Source organism: Cryptomeria japonica, chromosome 6 (genome assembly GCF_030272615.1).
Source record: "Cryptomeria japonica chromosome 6, Sugi_1.0, whole genome shotgun sequence".
NCBI lineage: Eukaryota > Viridiplantae > Streptophyta > Pinopsida > Cupressales > Cupressaceae > Cryptomeria > Cryptomeria japonica.
Window position 1 is genome coordinate 673,685,194 of NC_081410.1, and position 19,523 is coordinate 673,704,716.

Here is a 19,523-nt window from a genome sequence, read left to right on the forward strand (position 1 = left end):
TTTGTGTTCTATACTTCTCTAGCAGATGTTTGCTTCAGATTCTTCTTCAGGATTTTGATAAATTCTTTAAATCGTAGTGTAAATCACTTTTCTTCGCTCTGCACTTGAAAACTTCTTCGCTCAAAAAATGATAAGTGAAAAATGATATGAAAATTCCTTTTAAACAAATTCTCCACCTATTATAATAAATGCTCCACTATTAGGGTGTAAACCCTAATTTGCCTTTTACCATTTCCAGTCTTCTGCCAATCTGACAGGTATCACATACTGGTTAAGGTCTTTTACCAGTGTCAATCAAGGGTTCGTGATATTTCACTATTTGCTCCCTCTAAGCTTTTCTGTTGCTTAGTTTGTCAGTTCAGCGACTTCCACACTAGGTGCAGAAATCAGTTCTTCTTGAATCACTTCTTCTAGCTTCTTCTTCCAGGTTTTCTTCATATCTACTTGAACAATTTCAACATCAATATTTCCTTCTGGAGTGACCAGTATATCATCCGATATACTCTTTCTACTTCTATAGAATCTTGTTGAATGACCCGGTTTGTTGCAATGATAGCAAACCATTCCAGGTGCTCTCCAAGGTCCATTATTCATGTTTCCATTCTTCCTTCTACATGTTGCAGCAGTGTGACCATGACCATGACAAATCACATAGATTTCTCTCCATCTGGTTGTCGCTTGATAGCCACCACTACCTGACTGATGATTATAGGTATTAAACCGGTTTGGGTTCTGGTTCCCAGAGGGGTCAGGAAAAACTCCTTGACTCCTTTGAGGATACCTTTTGGTATTGTGCATGATAGATTTGCATTCAAATGCTCTATGCCAAAACTTGTTACATGCATAACAATTACCATTGAATCTATTGGGTCTAGGCTTATCATTTAGAAAATAAGGAAAATTATTGTAAGCCTTAGTTCTACATACATTAGCAGTGTGTCCTTCCTTGAGATAATTAAAGCAAATAGGTTTGAACTTTTGCTTACCTTTATCCTTTGATGCCAGTTGTTTCTTTGATGTTCCATCTTTTGTTCCAGAGGTTTCACCTTCCTCATAATCAGAGAAACCAAGTCCATTGGTATTCTTTACCGATTTAGCTGATTCAAGCTTCTGCTCTAGCTTGACAGTGCTCTTATTGAATTTGGCAAGTATTTCCTTTGACTCAATGAGTTCTTTGGAAATAGCAGCATTGGATTCCTTCAAGGTTGCATTCTCAGAAATAGCCATGTTTAGTTCACCTTGCACTACTTCTTTCTCCATTTTGCTTTCATGAAGATGAACGATAAGTGCACTGATCTCTTGCTTCAGCTTGGAGATCTCATGATCTTTGTCTTTTACCAGATCTTTAGTTTTCCTCCAATTCTCAAGCTCTTGACACATTCGGATAGTGAGTCCTTCCAACTCTTTTCTTAGGTTGGTATTGCATTCATTCAAATTTTCTACTTCTTGTATTAGGGCTTCCATGTCTGCTTCATCAGAAGAGTTGTTTTCAGTTAGCTCCATCATTTTTTCAACATGCTCTCTTCTTTTTGCCTGAGAGGCCTTATATTTGACCTTAAGTTCATCATAGGCTTGCTTAGTTTGAGTGAGCTGATGAGTAAGTTCCCTCATAGTGCATTCCCCCACATCTCTTTCCAAGTGGTTAGACTTATAGAAAGGTTGGCTCTGATACCAATTGATGAATACTAAGAAGGGGGGTGAATTAGTATACCAAAAAATAATGTACTTAAACACTTGAACGGTCTAGCGGTAAACCGGTAAACCAGTTTAGCAAACAAACCGGTTAACACACATGCAAACAAAATAGCAAATAATGCATTCACCCACAGAAGCACAATCACCATAACACAAGATATTTTGACGTGGAAACCCAAATGGGTTAAACCATGGTGAGATGAAACTCACAAGTAACTATCTGTAGAATAGTAACCAGACCGGTTAAGGTCAGGCCGGTTAAGGTCATACAATGTTCTTTACTATAACATATCCTATTAGGAATCTCAATCTCTGTTAGGAGATAAGTCCAATTAAAGACTACCTTATGAGAGGATTTCAGATCCACAAGTGTGAACCACCTTGTTAGAGGATTTACAAAGGATTTTATGGGCCTACCCAGTTAAGGGTTTCTAACTTGTTAAAGATGTCAGTAATCAACAAGTCAATGATCTAGCAAATGGCACAGTTTGCTTGATTAGATCCATTGTAGCTCATAGCTAATGCATTTCAGCATTACTTCAGTCTTTAGTAACTCCTCACTCTGTTACATCTCACAAACTTGATCTTCTCATTTAAGATCGTACGTTCAAGAAGTTTGACAACCACTACAGAACCTAACAGCTATTCTCGCATACTCTCTATCACACACAAAACCCTAGACATGATGTCCTTAAAAGGAATTTGATTTCATGTCGGTCCAATAGGATTATATTGCAAGTTCCTAGGTTCATTGTATCTAGACACATTAGATAACATGGCACAAAATCGCTGTCAAAGTGTCAGTGGATGGTAACTCATCACAAAAATATACCAATTGGTAACTCATCATAGAGTATTACTGGTTTGTCCAACTTTCCGGTTACCAGTTGGTAACTCAGAGTAATACTGGTTCAAATAGATTTTCGGTTGACAAAAATTGAAGACTGGGAAACTGATAACTACCGCTTCTGGCTCCTTTGCTCTATTCCACTTGAGATCTTCAAACCGCTTGATCTCCTTATGCCGCTTGGGTCTTTATACCGTTTGAGATCGGTAAACACTTTCTGCATAACATTGATAGTCTAAAGACTACAACATAATACCAGTTGATCATAATTCATACATTCACAAAGTGATCTCATAGCAAGTGTGAGTCCATCAATGACAATCACAACATAATCATAAAAAATGCCAACAAGAACTATAAAGTATATCACATGGATGTAAAATGTGCATTTCTGAATGGTGATCTTGAAGAGGAATTTTACATTGAACAACCTGATGGATTTTCATTAACAAATGTTAAAGATACGGTTTGCAAATTAAGGAAATCTTTGTATGGATTAAACCAAGCTCCTAGAACTTGGTATGCTAGATTGGACAAATATCTTTTGAAGCTTGGTTACACTAAAGCTAATGTTGACAACAACTTATATTACAAAGTGACTAATGATGACATTTTGGTTATTGAAGTCTTTGTTGATGATATCATTTTTGGAGGAGAAGATGGATTATGTAAGGACTTTGCTAACAAGATGCAGGAAGAATTTGAAATGTCTATGATTGGGGAGATAAAATTCTTTTTAGGATTGCATATTTCATAAAATGATAAATGTATATTCATATGTCAAACAAAATACTTAAAGAAAGTACTGAAGAAATTTGGTATGGAAAACTCTAAACCGGTAAGTACTCCTATGACTACAACTGATAAATTGATATTGAAGGATGATTCAGCTCTTGTTAATCCGACAAGCTACAAATCTTTGATTGGAGGTTTACTATATTAACACAAACCAGACTTGATGTAATGAATGCAGTATGTATTGTTTCAAGGTTTCAGAGTAATCTTAAAAAAATCATGAATCATCAGTAAAAATGATTTTCTGGTATCTACAAGGCACAACATATCTTGGTTTATGGTATCCTAAAGATGAAAATTTTGATTTATGTGCATACACTGATGCAAACTGGGCAGAAGATGTAGATGACAGAAATGGTACCGCTAGCAGTGTATTATTTCTTGGTAGCAGATTGATTTCATGGATAAGCAAGAAGTAGAGTTGTACATCATTATCAACAACAGAATCAGAATATGTTGCAGCAATAACTAATTGTACTTAGGTATTATGGATTAAGAAAATGTTGAAGGACTTAAAGGTAAAATGCAAAGAATCGATAATCATTTATTGTGATAATTCAGCAGAAATTGATATATCAAAGAATCTGGTATTTCACTCTAAGACTAAACATGTTTCTATCAAGCATATTTTTTTGAAAGAGAATGTTGAAGCAAAAGAAGTAAGATTGGTTTATGTGAATACTAAAGAGCAGATTGCAGATATCTTTACAAAGCCTTTGCCTAAGGAAACCTTTGAATATCTCAGAGAGAAGCTTGGGGTAGTACCCTCACCAATAGAGACTTAGATGATTGAAGATTGGCATCAAACCAGTAGAAACTAATAGAGAAATCTTTTTCTGGCTCTGATGGAGGACATATACTTCTTAGGGGGAGTAGTTGGTTGTATGTTCTAGTATTTCTTCTTAACTGCTTTGGCATTTGATGTCAAAGGGGGAGAGATATCTATGAAAAAACATTATTCATTGGGGGAGAGACATATACTCCTTGTATTTCGGTCTTGATTTCTGGTATCGGTCTATTCTGGAGATTGTTTGTTTTTGGTTTTTGGCATTCTGTTTTGGCATTTAGATGTTTTTCCATACTTAGATGTTTTTCCATCTAGTGTTGCCATCAATGCCAAAGGGGGAGATTGTTGGTATTATGGATGTGTTGCATTGGTTTTGTCATTGATTTCAACACTTATCCTTTTGGAGATCTACATTTTATTTGGCACTATGGTTATATTGGTTTACTATTGAACTGGCACATTGTGTTCACTGGCAAGGTTAGTGACTTATGCATAGTCACCGGTATATGCTCACCGACAGGTTATATGGTTCACTGAGACTAATGATGACTTTTTATCATTTGGAAATCACTTGATTATGTCAAAGACATGGTTTGGATACTTGGTTTTGGTGTTTTGGTTATTGGTCTAATCGGGTTGACATATTTAATGTTACCGACATATAGGTCTAGGTTATGGACTGGTATACGTTATCTATTCCAGATCAGCATGGGACGTTATGGAGATGATTTATTGATTGGATATTGTTGTATTTGTATTGAGCCAACATGTTGTATCACATCAAGACTTGTTTGTAATTGATTTAATTGTAACATTCTTAGTGAGCTGACCTACACATTTGGTCTTAGGTTTTGTATAAATGTAGGATCTCATTTGTGAGATAAAGTGTGGAAGTGTGGTATGATCATGGTATGTGCGAACATTGAAAATCATATGAGAAAATTATAGAGCGAATGAAGAAGACATCATTTGAAGGTTAAATGAAGGTTTGAAGGTGTTTATCAGAGCTTAAACCGGTATTGAATCCAACATTGCAGATGCACTTTGAACTAGTACATTATTCTAGGATTTAATGATCCTACTGTAGTCAGTGTGACTCCCATTTGAGTAGTGTGCTCTAGGTGGTTTGACTCTTTGCATGTGCGGGCCCCATTTGTATACACATACTATCTGCAGTAGCATCATCTGATTGTGGGTAAGGTTTCCCACTGTGGTTTTTCCCCTTACAAGGTTTCCACGTCAAAAATATGTGTGTTATGTGTTGTGGATGTTGTTTCTCTTTTTGTTTCATGCATTAAGTTTCACCGGTATTGATATAAACTGCTAATTTGTTAACCATCATTATGTTTGGTTTACGGGTATTAAGTATTAAGTTGGATTAAGTTATAATTGGGTTGAAATTTATTGACAACTGATTCACCCTCCCCCCTCTCAGTTGTCCTTCCAGTTCCTAACAACATATAGCAAAAATGTGTAGCAAATGTTTACATATACAAAACTTAAAAATATGAATCAAGGATTGTTCATTGTAATTCTTAGAAAAATGTCACTAAAAGTATGCTTCAATTGAGAAAAATCATTTTCCCATGTCTCTAGCAAGGTTTCAGTGAGCTCGATTGCAGTCATGACCTGTGTACAGAATTCTTCCATTGAATCAATTGTACATGTCTCTAGAGTAGCCAAAATTGCTTCTGCATTCTTGTATGCTCTTTGTAACATGTCCACTTTTGGTCTGAGTAAATTCTTCAACTCCTTTAGAGATTGGAGTCTTTTTGCATGTTCACAATCATACACATCTAACTTGTTTTGCAAATCATCCAGAGATTTACCAAATGCTAAAATTGAATCTGGTAAAGGTATGTAAGCATGACATATCCTTTCCGATTCTTGCTTGGTTTTTGTTTGCCTTTGATTGATATAAAAAAAAAGAATAAAACATTAGATGTAAATGCAAGAATTTTCCCTCCTGTTTCAATATCTTTTCTTAATAGATCTTTATTCAATGATAGGGAAATTCTCCCTGTATCAATATCCTTGATGAAATGTTCTCCTTTCTTCTTCTTGTAGCTCTTCTCTATATAGGTCTATGTTGCTTCATCACGGGACTTAAGTTGATTAGAGGCATCTGCAATGAACTTGCCAAGCTTTCCAATAGGAGTTGACAAGTTCCCTGTAGCAGTTTCCGGTAGAAGGCTTGATAGAATATCTACAACATTTTGAATGGTTTCGGCTCCCATTCTCTATTCTTTAAGCCTCTTCTTTTGAGATCTGGATTGCATCACATTTGCAAATTCTAGTAATTCTAATGCACTCATGTTATCAACATTTATTGGCCCTTTGATGAAAAATGAGTTATCATCATCATGTTGTTGTTTCATCAATGCCTTCTTTGGTTCAGTAGATGTCTCCTTATTAGTCTTCTCCTCTTGTCCTTTCTCCTTCTCATGTTTAGCAGTCTGTTTGTCAAAATTTTTAGTAGGTTCCTCCCAAGTAGCCTGTGAAACCATTGGGAGTTGGGGTTTCACTTGTTGTTTATTTACTGGTGGGGGTGGAATATCCACACTTGGTAGAGTTTCCAGTATCTTCACTGTATAAACTTGTGAAACAGTAATTTTAGGTGGCTGCATATCTGGTATAATGATGTTTCCAGATAGATCTATTGGATCCTGAATATCATCAACAAATATTACTAGTTGGGAAGTAGTGTCATCCTTCTTCATGATAGGATAGACAATATCAGCTTGCACTATTTCTTCCTCATCCATTTCTGGTAAGTCCATTGTATCTTGTTCATTGTTCTATTCGGACTCTATCAGTTTACGCATATTCTGAATTTCCTTCACTATATGTTGTGTATCAACTTCAATAGGTTTCACCTTTCCACTAAGTAGTTTCAATCTCCTTGACTTAAAAGGAAATAGAGCTTTTTGTTTTTCAAGCAATACAATTAACTCATCTTTTGACATATCAGGAAAATATTGCAAAAACACATTATCAATAATTTATTTTTCTTTCTTCATAGCTTTGTCCCATTTATTCAAAATAATATTATATAAAGAATCAGAAATATATTTCTCAAGATCAAGAGGTAATCAATTGTAATGACACAAATAATTGATTACCTATTGAACAATTTGTTCCTTTTGATCTTCATCAAATGAATCAAAATTTTCTTTGACATTATCAAATTTGTTCCTTCCCAATGTCTTTACCATTCTCTCAAAATTAGATATAGGCTTGTCAGACAAACCATTAATGGAATAGTTTCAACTGGTTTGGACTTCTTGTTAGTTGCCTTTACCTTCTTTGGTTCTTCCTCAGTATCAGTTTCATCAGATTCTGCTTGAAGAATCAGTTGTTGACCTCTTTTCTTTGTTGTAGTCTGCTTCTTTATGTATACCTTAGGTGCTGGTTCCTTTTTAGTTTGGACACTTCATGTCACTCTAGTACTATTTGTCACCAAAGGTGCTTGCTCTTTCTTCTTCTTATTTCCTTTACCACTATTGGTTGGAGCACTACTAGTTTCAGCTTTTGCAGTTTGCTCCTCATCAATATCCAATATTTTCTTCTTTTTGTCCACTGGAGATGCCAACAGGTTATTGGCATAACCAATCAAAAAGTCATAATTGACTTCATAGCTCATGTCTTCCATTTCATCTTCTCTCAGTTCAATAGCTTCTATTAGACAAAAATCAGCGGTGACTATGAAAATGATGTCCTTAGCAATGTTTTTCACCATTTCCTCGGGTAGTCTTTCCCTCATACTCATTTTCTTCTGAAATTCATTGAAATATTTGTTCATTGAGGCTGAGAAGGTGTTCTTGACAGCTTTAATGATGTTCTTGATTTGAGCGGTTACCGGTAGGTCTTTAGACCATTCTAGATCACCAATTCTCGGTAGGAAATTCTGAAAGTAAAAGAATAGACAAATAAGTAACTGACAAAACTTGAACTTCTGACTATTGTCCTTCTTTATTAACTATAGATTCAACATCAATTGACTTCTTATGGCCTCGCAAAGGTCATAATTTGCATTCTCAACAATGATTTTATAGGCAGTATGCACTGTTACAGATGGTACACTGTTCATTCTACTAGAATAGAATATCTGGTAGCCTATTGTAGACACCTAAAATTGTCCAGTCTAATTAAATAAATATCTATATTTATTTAATTATTTTAACCTAATTCTTCTATTACTTAAATGAATCTTTATTTATTTAATTAATTCATTTATCCTCGTCTAGCCTTATTTCTCATTTAAATAAATACATTTATTTATTTAAATTATCCTTTTTCCTAAATTAAATAAATATCTTATTTATTTAATTGATCCCACTTCTTCTATTAATTAAATAAATCTTTATTTATTTAATTAATTCATTAACCTTTTCTACCCATGACACATGTCATTCATCTCTTAATTCCTACACTACCTACCCTTTCATTATTTTCTTATTTTCTCTACCAACCCTCTAATCATAGCCAACCATTATCTTTTACACCTCTCAATCTTATCCCTCCATTTCTTATAGTGTCTTCTATATAAGGAGATGCTTCCTTCATTATCAACCCTATGCACCCCAATAATCTATGGACTACACTACACCTTTGCACTTTCATATGCGATCCTACTTGCAACCACACTTCCGTTCTTTGTTGAGCTCTTGTGCACATAAAATCTGAGAGCAAATATATCAAGCAAGATCAATGGAGATAGGAAGAATGGAGATCCAAACCCTATTCAACATGTGATGGTATAATCTTTGTGATTTTGTTTGATTTACATTGTCTTAGGTAATCTTCATATGTTATGGTGGATCTTTGTTGTTGTTAGGCTAGGGTTTTGTGGTTGAATTCATTTAGTCTTTCAACATTGTTGTTATCCATTTTTACGGTATACATTTTGGCATGTCCGGTGGGACTCTTGTCCCTTTTGCATTTAACATCTTTTGTTGTAGATTTTATGTTTTGAAGTTACAGATCTGACATTTCTGACAACATTTTGATATTTTTGTGTTTGCGTAATTTTAGATCGCGTTTTTAATTTTTTGCCACGTCTGCGACATCTGGAATCACGTCTACGTCCTCGACAATTTTTTATTTTTCTGTAGATTCTGAAAGTCGTATCTATGTTCCCTAGTCATGTCTGTGGAGTTTTTAGGCATGTCTACATGTGAGAGCCATGTCTATGTCCTGAAACTGTGTCTATGTCAGCTTTAGGAGCATCTGCATGGAGGAGTCGCGTCTGTGTTCTGGAACCGTGTCTATGTCAGCTTTAGGCGCGTCTGCAAAATTTTATAGCATTTGCGTTTCTGATAACCACATCTGTGTGAATTTGTTACATTTTGGGTTTTCTCTGATTCGGTTTTGCATCATTCAGATTTTAGATTTGGTTATATTGAGCTAACATCCTCATATCTAGCTAACGAAATTGGTGCAGCTTGTCTTGAAAGAAAAATCATTTTGTCGAAGGCCCCTATTTCACAAAGTCTTTTGGATCTAAAATTTACTTAACTTGGGTGCTTGTAGGAAGGGGTGATTATTTGAAACAATCCAAACTACTAACAGATCTTTGTTGCAGGACCTTGGCAAGGGTTTTTGATCTTTATTGTGTGCCTTGTTTTCATAGAATAGCAAACACTTCAATTGGTGCACTAAAATTGAATCATTGTCTTTTGTGTCTTGAGCAATATGCTCTTTTTGTTTAATCTTTAGAGGGCCTATCTCCCCATGTGGTCATTAGGACTACTAGTGAGGAGAGAATGACCCAAGTGGTAGTGAGGAAAACCCACCTCTTCCAAACCACTACAAATAACTATATTCATGGTGAAAACTATGGATAATGTGTGTTGATTAGGTCATACTGACACTATGTCTCCTCATAAACTCATTTGATCAAATTTATTTGATCAGTTGCAGGGAGTAACCCCTACCGGGTTGGAGCCTTCTATATTTATAGAGCTGAAAGTGCCACATGTATAGCCACACGAGCGGATGCCCTTACTAGCACCTTTTTGTTTTAGAAGCCAAAATCCTTCTAGTTGTTGGGGCAGGAGGTCAGACCTTTGGTAGCGGCCCACACACATACGGTTCTTAGTAGAGATACAAAGTTCACCACGAGGAGTTTTCATGGGGATTGATGCTTGGCTGCCCCAAGAAGTGAGTGCTGAGGGTGGAGCCAATGGGGTCAAGCATCTAAGTATCCGCTCTGAATAGCGTAGCCTTGGAGGAAACTCCATGTAGGATCAACAACTATTGTCTTGGCCAGCCATAAGAATTGTGCTTGACTTATTTTGAACAATCAAACATTCAGGACCAAACATTAAAACATTGTGTCTTTTGTGTCTTCAAGTGTATGCAAAACATTTTTACATCAAACAACACACTTTTCTTGGAGTCATTTTGAGTCTAAACACTTGCAAACATTGAGTCTTCATCAACACTATGTCCTCTTGTCATGAAAAACAAGTCAAACAGTCAAATTTGCTCACAACAAGCAACTTCACAGATTGGAAAAATTACACAAAGTTTGCAGAAATGTGTCTATGTCTGACAGAATAGTGTCTGTGTCGTATAACTGCGTCCGTAAAGGGCAGAAATGCATCTGTGTCTTCTAAGCAACATTGCATTTACAACATCTCAAAAATGTGTCTGTGTCTGATAGAATAGCGTCTGTGTCATTTAAGCATGTTTGTGAAGTATATAGGCACGTTTGTGTTCAGGATTGAAAACTTTCATAATTCAGCAAACAAGAACAATCAGTTTTAGACTTATTGAGCTTCCTAGGTTATCTCTAGGCTTTTCATCTAGCATTCAACCTATCTTTGGGTCTCACAAAGTCCATCATTGCTTTACACCTTGCATTACATTCACATTTGTCTAAACTTGAGTCAAAAGGTCACTTGCTTGTCCTCATCATACTTTGTCAACACACTACATACAACAACATTTTTCTAAGTGGTCCCTCATCAAGGTCTATCACCTTTGGGTCTCATTTGGTCTTACTTAGAGTCAAGGTCAACTTACCTCATCAAGAGAAACTATCATCTCTTTGAAAGTCACACCTACTCTACTACATACATACTTGGTCTTACACTTCAGATTCATTTACATTCCATCCAACTCTTAGTCTTCCATACTCTTTCCATTTTCATCTAGTCTCACACATATTGGTCAATACCTAGTTCATGGTTGAAACCCATTCCCAAAAATATAGGAGAGAAACTAAAGAGGCTCAAGAGTCCGCAAACATGAGTGCCTATGAGTATGACAATTATGTCTTTTTCAATTCTAATCATAACACATTACCTGACATGGATTCCTATAGAAACATTCCAAATGTTGAGAACATGGACACTACAAACAACAATGATACACACAATGACAATATGGACAACTTTTCCATACATTCAGCAGAAGTGGAAGACTCCATTATGGATCCCCATTTCAATCGATTGGTTGAGGAAATAATGAGGAGAGATAGACAATATTTTTTACAAATGATGGCACAAAGTGGAGCCAAGATCCCTCATGATTTTGACATGTCTCAAATAATGGAAAATCGACCTTTGCAACAACCTCACCTCAACATGGATCAAAGGAGGCCTAATAGTGGAGGCAATAGAGGACCACATATGGTGCTTGAATCACCATCATCTTTGTTTCAAAAACCAGAGGTCCCACATACACATGGTCAAGCATATGATACTCACCTTCACAGACCATTATGGAAGTCTTATGCAGAAAAATATGCTCAATCACATACCAATGCTAAGGATCAACCACCAAGGCAATTGGATATTCAAAGGCATGCTCAAAATTTGGGCACAAGGAAACCCTGCGTCAAATTTGGGGGCAACACACTAGAACAAACTCATGACATTCCTATAGAGTATGGTATACATGGACAAAGCAAATATTCCATTCCTCACCATGACTCTATACCAAGTGGTCCATATACGCAGCATCATTATAGACCTCCTCCATATGAACATGTGTATGATCAATACCATCCATATATGCAACATGCTCCTCCACCCGCTGCTTTAGGCATGGGGTATGGTCCAAGAAGTCGATCTCCACCTAAGAACAATTTGGAACAACAAATCAAGGACTTACAAAAGAAAATGGAGGACATAAATACACCAAAGCCAACTTATACAATGAGAGACATATGTCCCTATCCATTTGACAAAAGCATTCCAATTCCTCCATTCCCTACACACGTTGTGACACCTAAGTTTGATAAGTATAGAGGCAAAGGAGATCCTAAGGCACATATAAGACAGTTTTTCATAGCTTGCATTGAGGTAGCAGCAGAAGAGACATATTTGATGAGATTATTCCCACAAAACTTAGGTGATCAAGCTATGGAATGGTTCTCCCAGCTTCCACTTGGTATTAAGTCATGGGATGACATAGCAAAGGCATTTATACAACACTTCTCATACAACATAGAGATAGATATATCAGTCACTACTTTGTGCAACACCAAGCAAAGGGATGGAGAGTCTTTTTCATCATTTTTACAAAGATGGAGGAATCTAGCTAGTAGATACTCTTGTGAAATTCCACAAAAACAAATGGTAGAAATGTTCACCCAGAATGGTAACAAGGACATTGGTTATGACATGAGAAAATCTTTCTTATCCACCTTCAAAGACGTCATTGAAAAAGGCTTAGCAACAAAGAAGGTCCTAATTGAACAAGGCATCGTCAAAATATTCAAAGAAAACAAAGAGGACTCTAAAGGAAAAGACAAGCCAAGATTTTGGAATAAAAACAAGAACACAGTCAATGATCGTGTTGTTGATGCCAATATAGTATGACCCAAAATCATTTTTTCTAGATCAAGCTCTACAAACAATCAAGTGAATACTCAAACAACTTCAAAATCATGAAGGAAGTATACTCCATTGGGAGAACCACTTGAGTCTATTTTCAAAAAGTTAGTGGCAAACAAAGTAATCACTATTCCATATTTTCCTCCATATGAACCAAAGGTTAAACCAAATTGGTGGAATGATGATGAATATTGTGAGTTTCATAAGAGAAAAGGTCATAAAACAAGAAATTGTCATCGACTGAAGAACATCATACAAGATCTTATTGATAGAGGTGACATTGAGATTGAAGGACACTCATCCAATCAAGAACATGAGATATTTGAGGAACCATTCCCAAAGCATGACAAGGGAAAAGCTACAACCACTGATGACCAAACCAACTATACCAGAGCATCCTATAACTATGATTCAACTATCAATCATATTTCGATGGACAATTATGTCTCGACCATTATCATCAAAGACAAAACGCCTAAGAATTCTACCCAAAGACCCAAGATTGTCCTAAAAAGAATTGGATCTTCTTCCGAACCTACCTCTAAATGTAATGTTACAACTAGTCAAGGTAAATTCACTTTGCAAGGTGCTCTAGCCAAAAACATCACTTCCTCATCAACTAAGCCTGAGTATGACCTTGTAGAACAATTGGGGAAGACACCCATGCTTATCTCCATCCTTGAGCTCTTACGCATATCCCCCGCACATAAAGCCATTCTTGACAAAATCTTGAGAGACACTTCTGTTCCTACTGATCTAAATGTGGACCAGTTTCAAGCCATGGTGGGATATCTTTCCATTCCACACACCCTTACATTCGCAGAAGCCGATGATGCCTCCGTAAGTCAGCCACATAATACACCATTACACATTGAAGCCTTCATACACAAACATCGAATAAAATGAGTCCTAATAGATGGAGGAGTAGGTCTAAACATTTGTACATTGAGCACTATTAAACAATTGGGATATTCTGATAAAGCTGTGAATGCTACAAACAAAATTACCATCAAGGCATATGATGATGAAGAGCATTCATCCAAAGGCACATTCACCTTACCTCTAGGGGTTGGGCCAGTTACAAAGGATGTGGTTTGTCATGTCCTAGACCTGGATCTCACATACAATATCTTACTAGAACGTCCTTGGATTCATGAAATGAGGGCAGTTTCATCTACATACCACCAATGCATTAAGTTTCCTCACAATGGAGTTGAAATAACAGTTAATGGTGATCCTAATCCATTCATATACTGCAATAACTTGAGACCAAAAACTGAGACTATCATTCCTAGTAATCATGAGGCCATTCCTTCTTCTGAATACATTGATCCTGAATCATTAAAACCTTTGACATCAAAACAAGGTGAGCTTAAAGGCAAATTCCAGGACAAGGGCATGGGGGAATACACTTTGAATCAAACCATGTACTTACAACAAGTCATGAATTCACCAAAAGAATATGGATGACCACATCCTACTAAATGGGTATCCATTATTACACTCAAATGGGATCCTACAATCTTCCAAAAATGGGGTGAAGTGGAAGAAGAAGACTTATACAAAATGCTTTACAAAGACCCTGAAAATGATACACAAGATCATATCAGCATACCATGTGAAAAGTATGGCAAAGGGTTCAAGATCCTACAAAAATTTGGTTATGATGGCAAAAGTCCTCTTGGCTTAAGAAAGGAAGGCATCATTGACCCTTTACAACCTGAATTGACATTCAAAAAGGAGCGCTCGAAAGGACTTGGTTTCATGAGTTCCAAGGTAAATGCTCAAAAGATAGAAGAAGCATTACAAATCAAAGCTGCCAAAATTCAATAAGAGAATTGCTATTCCACAAACTCTAATGAATGGGAATGGGGTTCAGACAAATCTTCTAGTGACTATGAACTCAACGAGACATTCAGAGAATAGGGTGAGCCCACAGAAGAAGAGGAATTTTACAGAAAATTCAAAGTTGGTCAAGAAACAACTCTTGAGGACCCCACACAGTCCTTGCCTCTAGGCGCTAGGTCAAAATCACATAGAATGATAACACCTGTCCTAGAATGCACTACTAGTGATGACAATTTAGATTCATTCACAATCGAGACTAATGAGGAGAGTGCCAATGATGACCTCGATAACTACCTTGACATACCTGAATATAACTGCATCTTCACTCTTAACTCCATTGACTTCGAAGACATCAAAGGCCTTCCCCTTGTTCACCACCAACTTATTGACTAGGACCATGAAGGACCTGCACAGTTTGACACATTCCAAAATGATGAAGCTTTTATTGACTATCTGGGCATACAAGATGATCTTCCCCCTGGGGACCATAAAGCGGGATACACTATAGAACTCAATGGCGTGACATATTTTGGTGAGGGTGTCAGGTACTCCAGTCACAAAAATATAAAAATAAAAACAAATCAAGGGTCTTATGGCAAAAACCACATTGTGGCATTGTCTGACCCCAAGAAAGTAAAAAGAGAGGACATATCTGAGGGTGAAAACCTCTCTGAGGCACCCAAAGATGGAAGGCTTGACATTCTCCCAGCATCATATGAAGAAAAGTCATCCATGTTAGTAGAGGAGACTAGCAAAACAAACATTGGCATAGAAGAAGTTCCACACAACATATTCCTGGCTCAATCTTTGACAGAGTCAGAAAGGTCAAAGTTCATAAGTTTCTTCACAGAACGACAAATCAATTTTGCATGGTCATACACTGATATACCTGGATTGGATCCGGATTTGGTAATGCATCATTTGATAGTTAAACCGGGAGCAAAACCAGTGAAATAGAAATTAAGAAAGATGCATCCACAAGTGGCATTATTACTCAAAGCAGAGCTTGAGAAATTATTGGATGTTGGATTCATATGCCTAATTGATTATCCCGAATGGATCTCCAACTTAGTGCTTATCAGTAAACCAGATCATAGTATCAGAATATGTACAGATTTCAGAGACATCAATAAGGCTTGTCCTAAGGATGATTTTCCATTACCAAATATTGACTTGATTGTCGATCTCATAGCAGGTCATGTGATGTTATCTTTGATGGATGGATTCTCTGGTTACAATCAAATAAAAATTGTATCTAAGGATCAGCACAAAATAGCATTTACTTGTCCTTGGGGAACCTTCTGCTAGAATGTCATGCCCTTTGGGCTAAAAAATGCAGGTGCTACATATCAAAGAGCCATGACTACTATCTTTCATGATCTCATGCACATTACTATGGAAGATTATGTTGATGACCTCTTGGGAAAATCAATAGACAGAGATACACATTTGGACATACTTTCAGTCATCTTTGATCGGTTGGAAAAGTATAAAGTAAGATTAAACCCCAAGAAATGTGTCTTTGGAGTAACCTCCGAGAAGCTCCTAGGATTCATTGTCTCAAAAAGAGGAATTGAAGCCGATCCAGCAAAAGTCAAGGCTATCCTAGAGATGCAACCACCAAGAAATATCAGTCAACTTTGATCTTTGCAAGGGAGACTCTAGTCCATACGAAGATTCATAGCACAACTTGCAAATAAGTGTAATCCTTTTCAGCACTTGCTACATAAAAACATCAAATTCAAATGGGATGATAATTGTTAATGAGCTTTTTAGACACTCAAAGATTATCTTCTGAATCCACCAGTTTTGATGCCACCAGTCCCAGATCAACCCCTATTACTATACATATCAGCTACTTCAACAGCACTGGGGGCACTTTTAGGACAACAAGTTGCTGAGGGCAAAGAAAAGGCAGTATACTATATCAGTCGCACATTGGTGGGATATGAGGTAAAATACACACCAATTGAGCATGCATGTCTCGCTATGGTCTTTGATTCGTAGAAATTATGACATTACATGCTAACTCATAAGACTAAGTTGGTTGCAAGGATCAATCCATTGAAATACCTTCTCAATAAAGCAACACTTACCGGGTGAGTAGCCAAATGGGTGATGCTCCTGAGTGAATTCGACATTGAGTATGTGGATAGAAAAGAAATAAAAGGACAAGCTATCACAGATCAGTTAGCAGATGCTCCCATGTTAGATGATGTTCCTCTAATTTCAGAATTTCCAGATGAATCCATTTTAATAGTGTCACATGCAAAGCCTTGGCAACTATACTTTGACGGCTCATACACACAGCATGGGGTAGGCATTGGCATCCTCTTCATAACTCCTCAAGGGGATTCCATACCAAAATCATATCGATTATCAATTCCCTGCACTAATAACATAGTGGACTATGAGGCATTAACAACTAGATTACGGATTGCAATTCAATGGAAGATCTAGGAGCTTCATGTTTTTGGAGACTCTCAACTTGTAATTCATCGAGCAACTAATAACTACTAAACAAAGGATGATAAATTAATGCCCTATAAAAGAATGGTGGATGACTTGAAACAACCATTCAGGAAGATAGACTTTGAGCAGATACCAAGAGAGCAAAATCGAGCTGCAGATGCCATGGCTACAATTGCTTCACTAATTGATCTACCACCGAATGAGACCCGCTATGAGTTCTTGGTAGATAACCTTTTGGTTCCCTCATATGAGATCACTCCTACTGAGACAATTTGTGTTGTCAGTCCTAAGTCCCAGTTATATGGATCCATTTTTGCATACCTTCGTGACACTATACTACCTCCTGACCTATCCAATAACCAACGTCGCACTTTCATTCACTAATCTTCTTGATACATCATTTTAGCCAGTATCCTATACCGTTGAGGTCTAGATGGTACTCTTCTTAGATGTTTAGAAAGCGACAAATCTCAGATTGCGTTATGTGAAGTACATGAAGGGATATGTGGTCCACATTCTAGTGGTCCTACCTTAGCCAAGAAACTCATCAGGATTGGCTATTATTGGCCCAATATGGAAAAAGATTCATATCAGTTTGTCAAGAAATGTAAGCAGCATCAACTTCATGGAGATCTCATTCATGCGCTAGCACAAGAACTTCAACCAATTGCGACTCCTTGGCCCTTTTGTCAGTGGGGATTGGATCTCATAGGCAAGATTCACCCTCCATCTTCTAATGGTCATAAATTCATCATCACTACCATAGAGTATTTCACAAAATGGATCAAAGTGGTGCCTCTTACACAAGTCACTAGAAAAAAAATTGCTACATTCATTCTCAACTATATCATTTGTCAATACGGTATTCTTGTTTCCATCATCACTGATAACGGGCATCCCTTTAAAAATCAGGATGTTCATGAACTCTGTGATCGCTTTCATATTACCCATAATTTTTCCACACCTTATTACCCCCAAGGTAATGGTCAAGCTGAGGCATCTAATAAAACAATCCTTAAAATCTTGTAAAAGACAGTCGATGACGCTGGCCACAAATTGGCATATCCAACTTAATCCCGCACTTTGTGCTTACCGCACAAGCGTCTGCACACCTACAGGAGCTACACCCTATTCACTTGTCTATGACATTGAAGCTATCCTGCCTATTGAGGTTGAGTTACCCTCTTTACGAGTCTCTTTGCAAAACATTATCAGTGATGAAGACTACAAGGTCTCTCACTTAAGAACTTGAACTACTGGATGAACGAAGACAAACTGCTTTTAATCATGTCAAGGCTTATCAACAACGAATGAGTCACAACTATAATCATAAAGTCAAGCCTCGCACATTTGAGGTAGGCAATTTGGTTCACAAAGAAAATCCTAAAAATCAGCAAGACAGAGAGAAGAAGGGCAAGTTCGAACCAAATTGGCTTGGTCCTTACATCATCACAGCAACATATGGATCTAGTGCATATCAGCTCTCAACTACAAAGGGTGAACCTTTGGAGGATCCTATCAATAGCATACACCTTCATAGGTTTTATACATAGCTCTTCAAAATATTCTAATTCAAAAATACAAAAAAATCATAAAACAAAAAAAAATCGTTACTTGGTGAAAACATGGCAAACAGGCGCCTCGTGACACAAAAAAATTTGAAAAATAAAAAAAAAAGTAAAGAAAAACATTTTTGTCCAATGGTGAAAACCACTTCGGTGGTGCCCTGGGCAAGTACCATGGTGAAAAATGGGTCACCAACACCATGCGTAGAGACACTGCTCCTCCCTCCTTCAAGATTCATCTTCATCCTTCACTTTGCACACACTCACAACCTATCCATCCATAATAAACTTACCCATTCTGATGGGATGGGGTTTGGGATAGACTAGCCTAGTCTATGCTCCTGGATCCTTTCCTTGGATCACCTAGTGTTCTCCTCACACCCTAGGGTCTCTAGGACTCCCTTTTCTTGAGGAATCCCCTGACCTTGCCCAATCCACCCACCAATGAGTTGCTATGTTGCTACTAAGGTCTCACCTACTCATGAGACTCAAAACCCCTTACTATGGATAATAAGGGCTAAGGATTGTTCCTCACTTTCCAAGGTCTTAGCAAGGTTAGATCAGGTCTTAAACCATGTTTTACATCCCTCCTTGTGCCCCCAAGAAGTTTCTACCTTCATCCTTTCTACCAATTTCACTGTTTTGTGTTTTTGCTTACAAAACAGGGC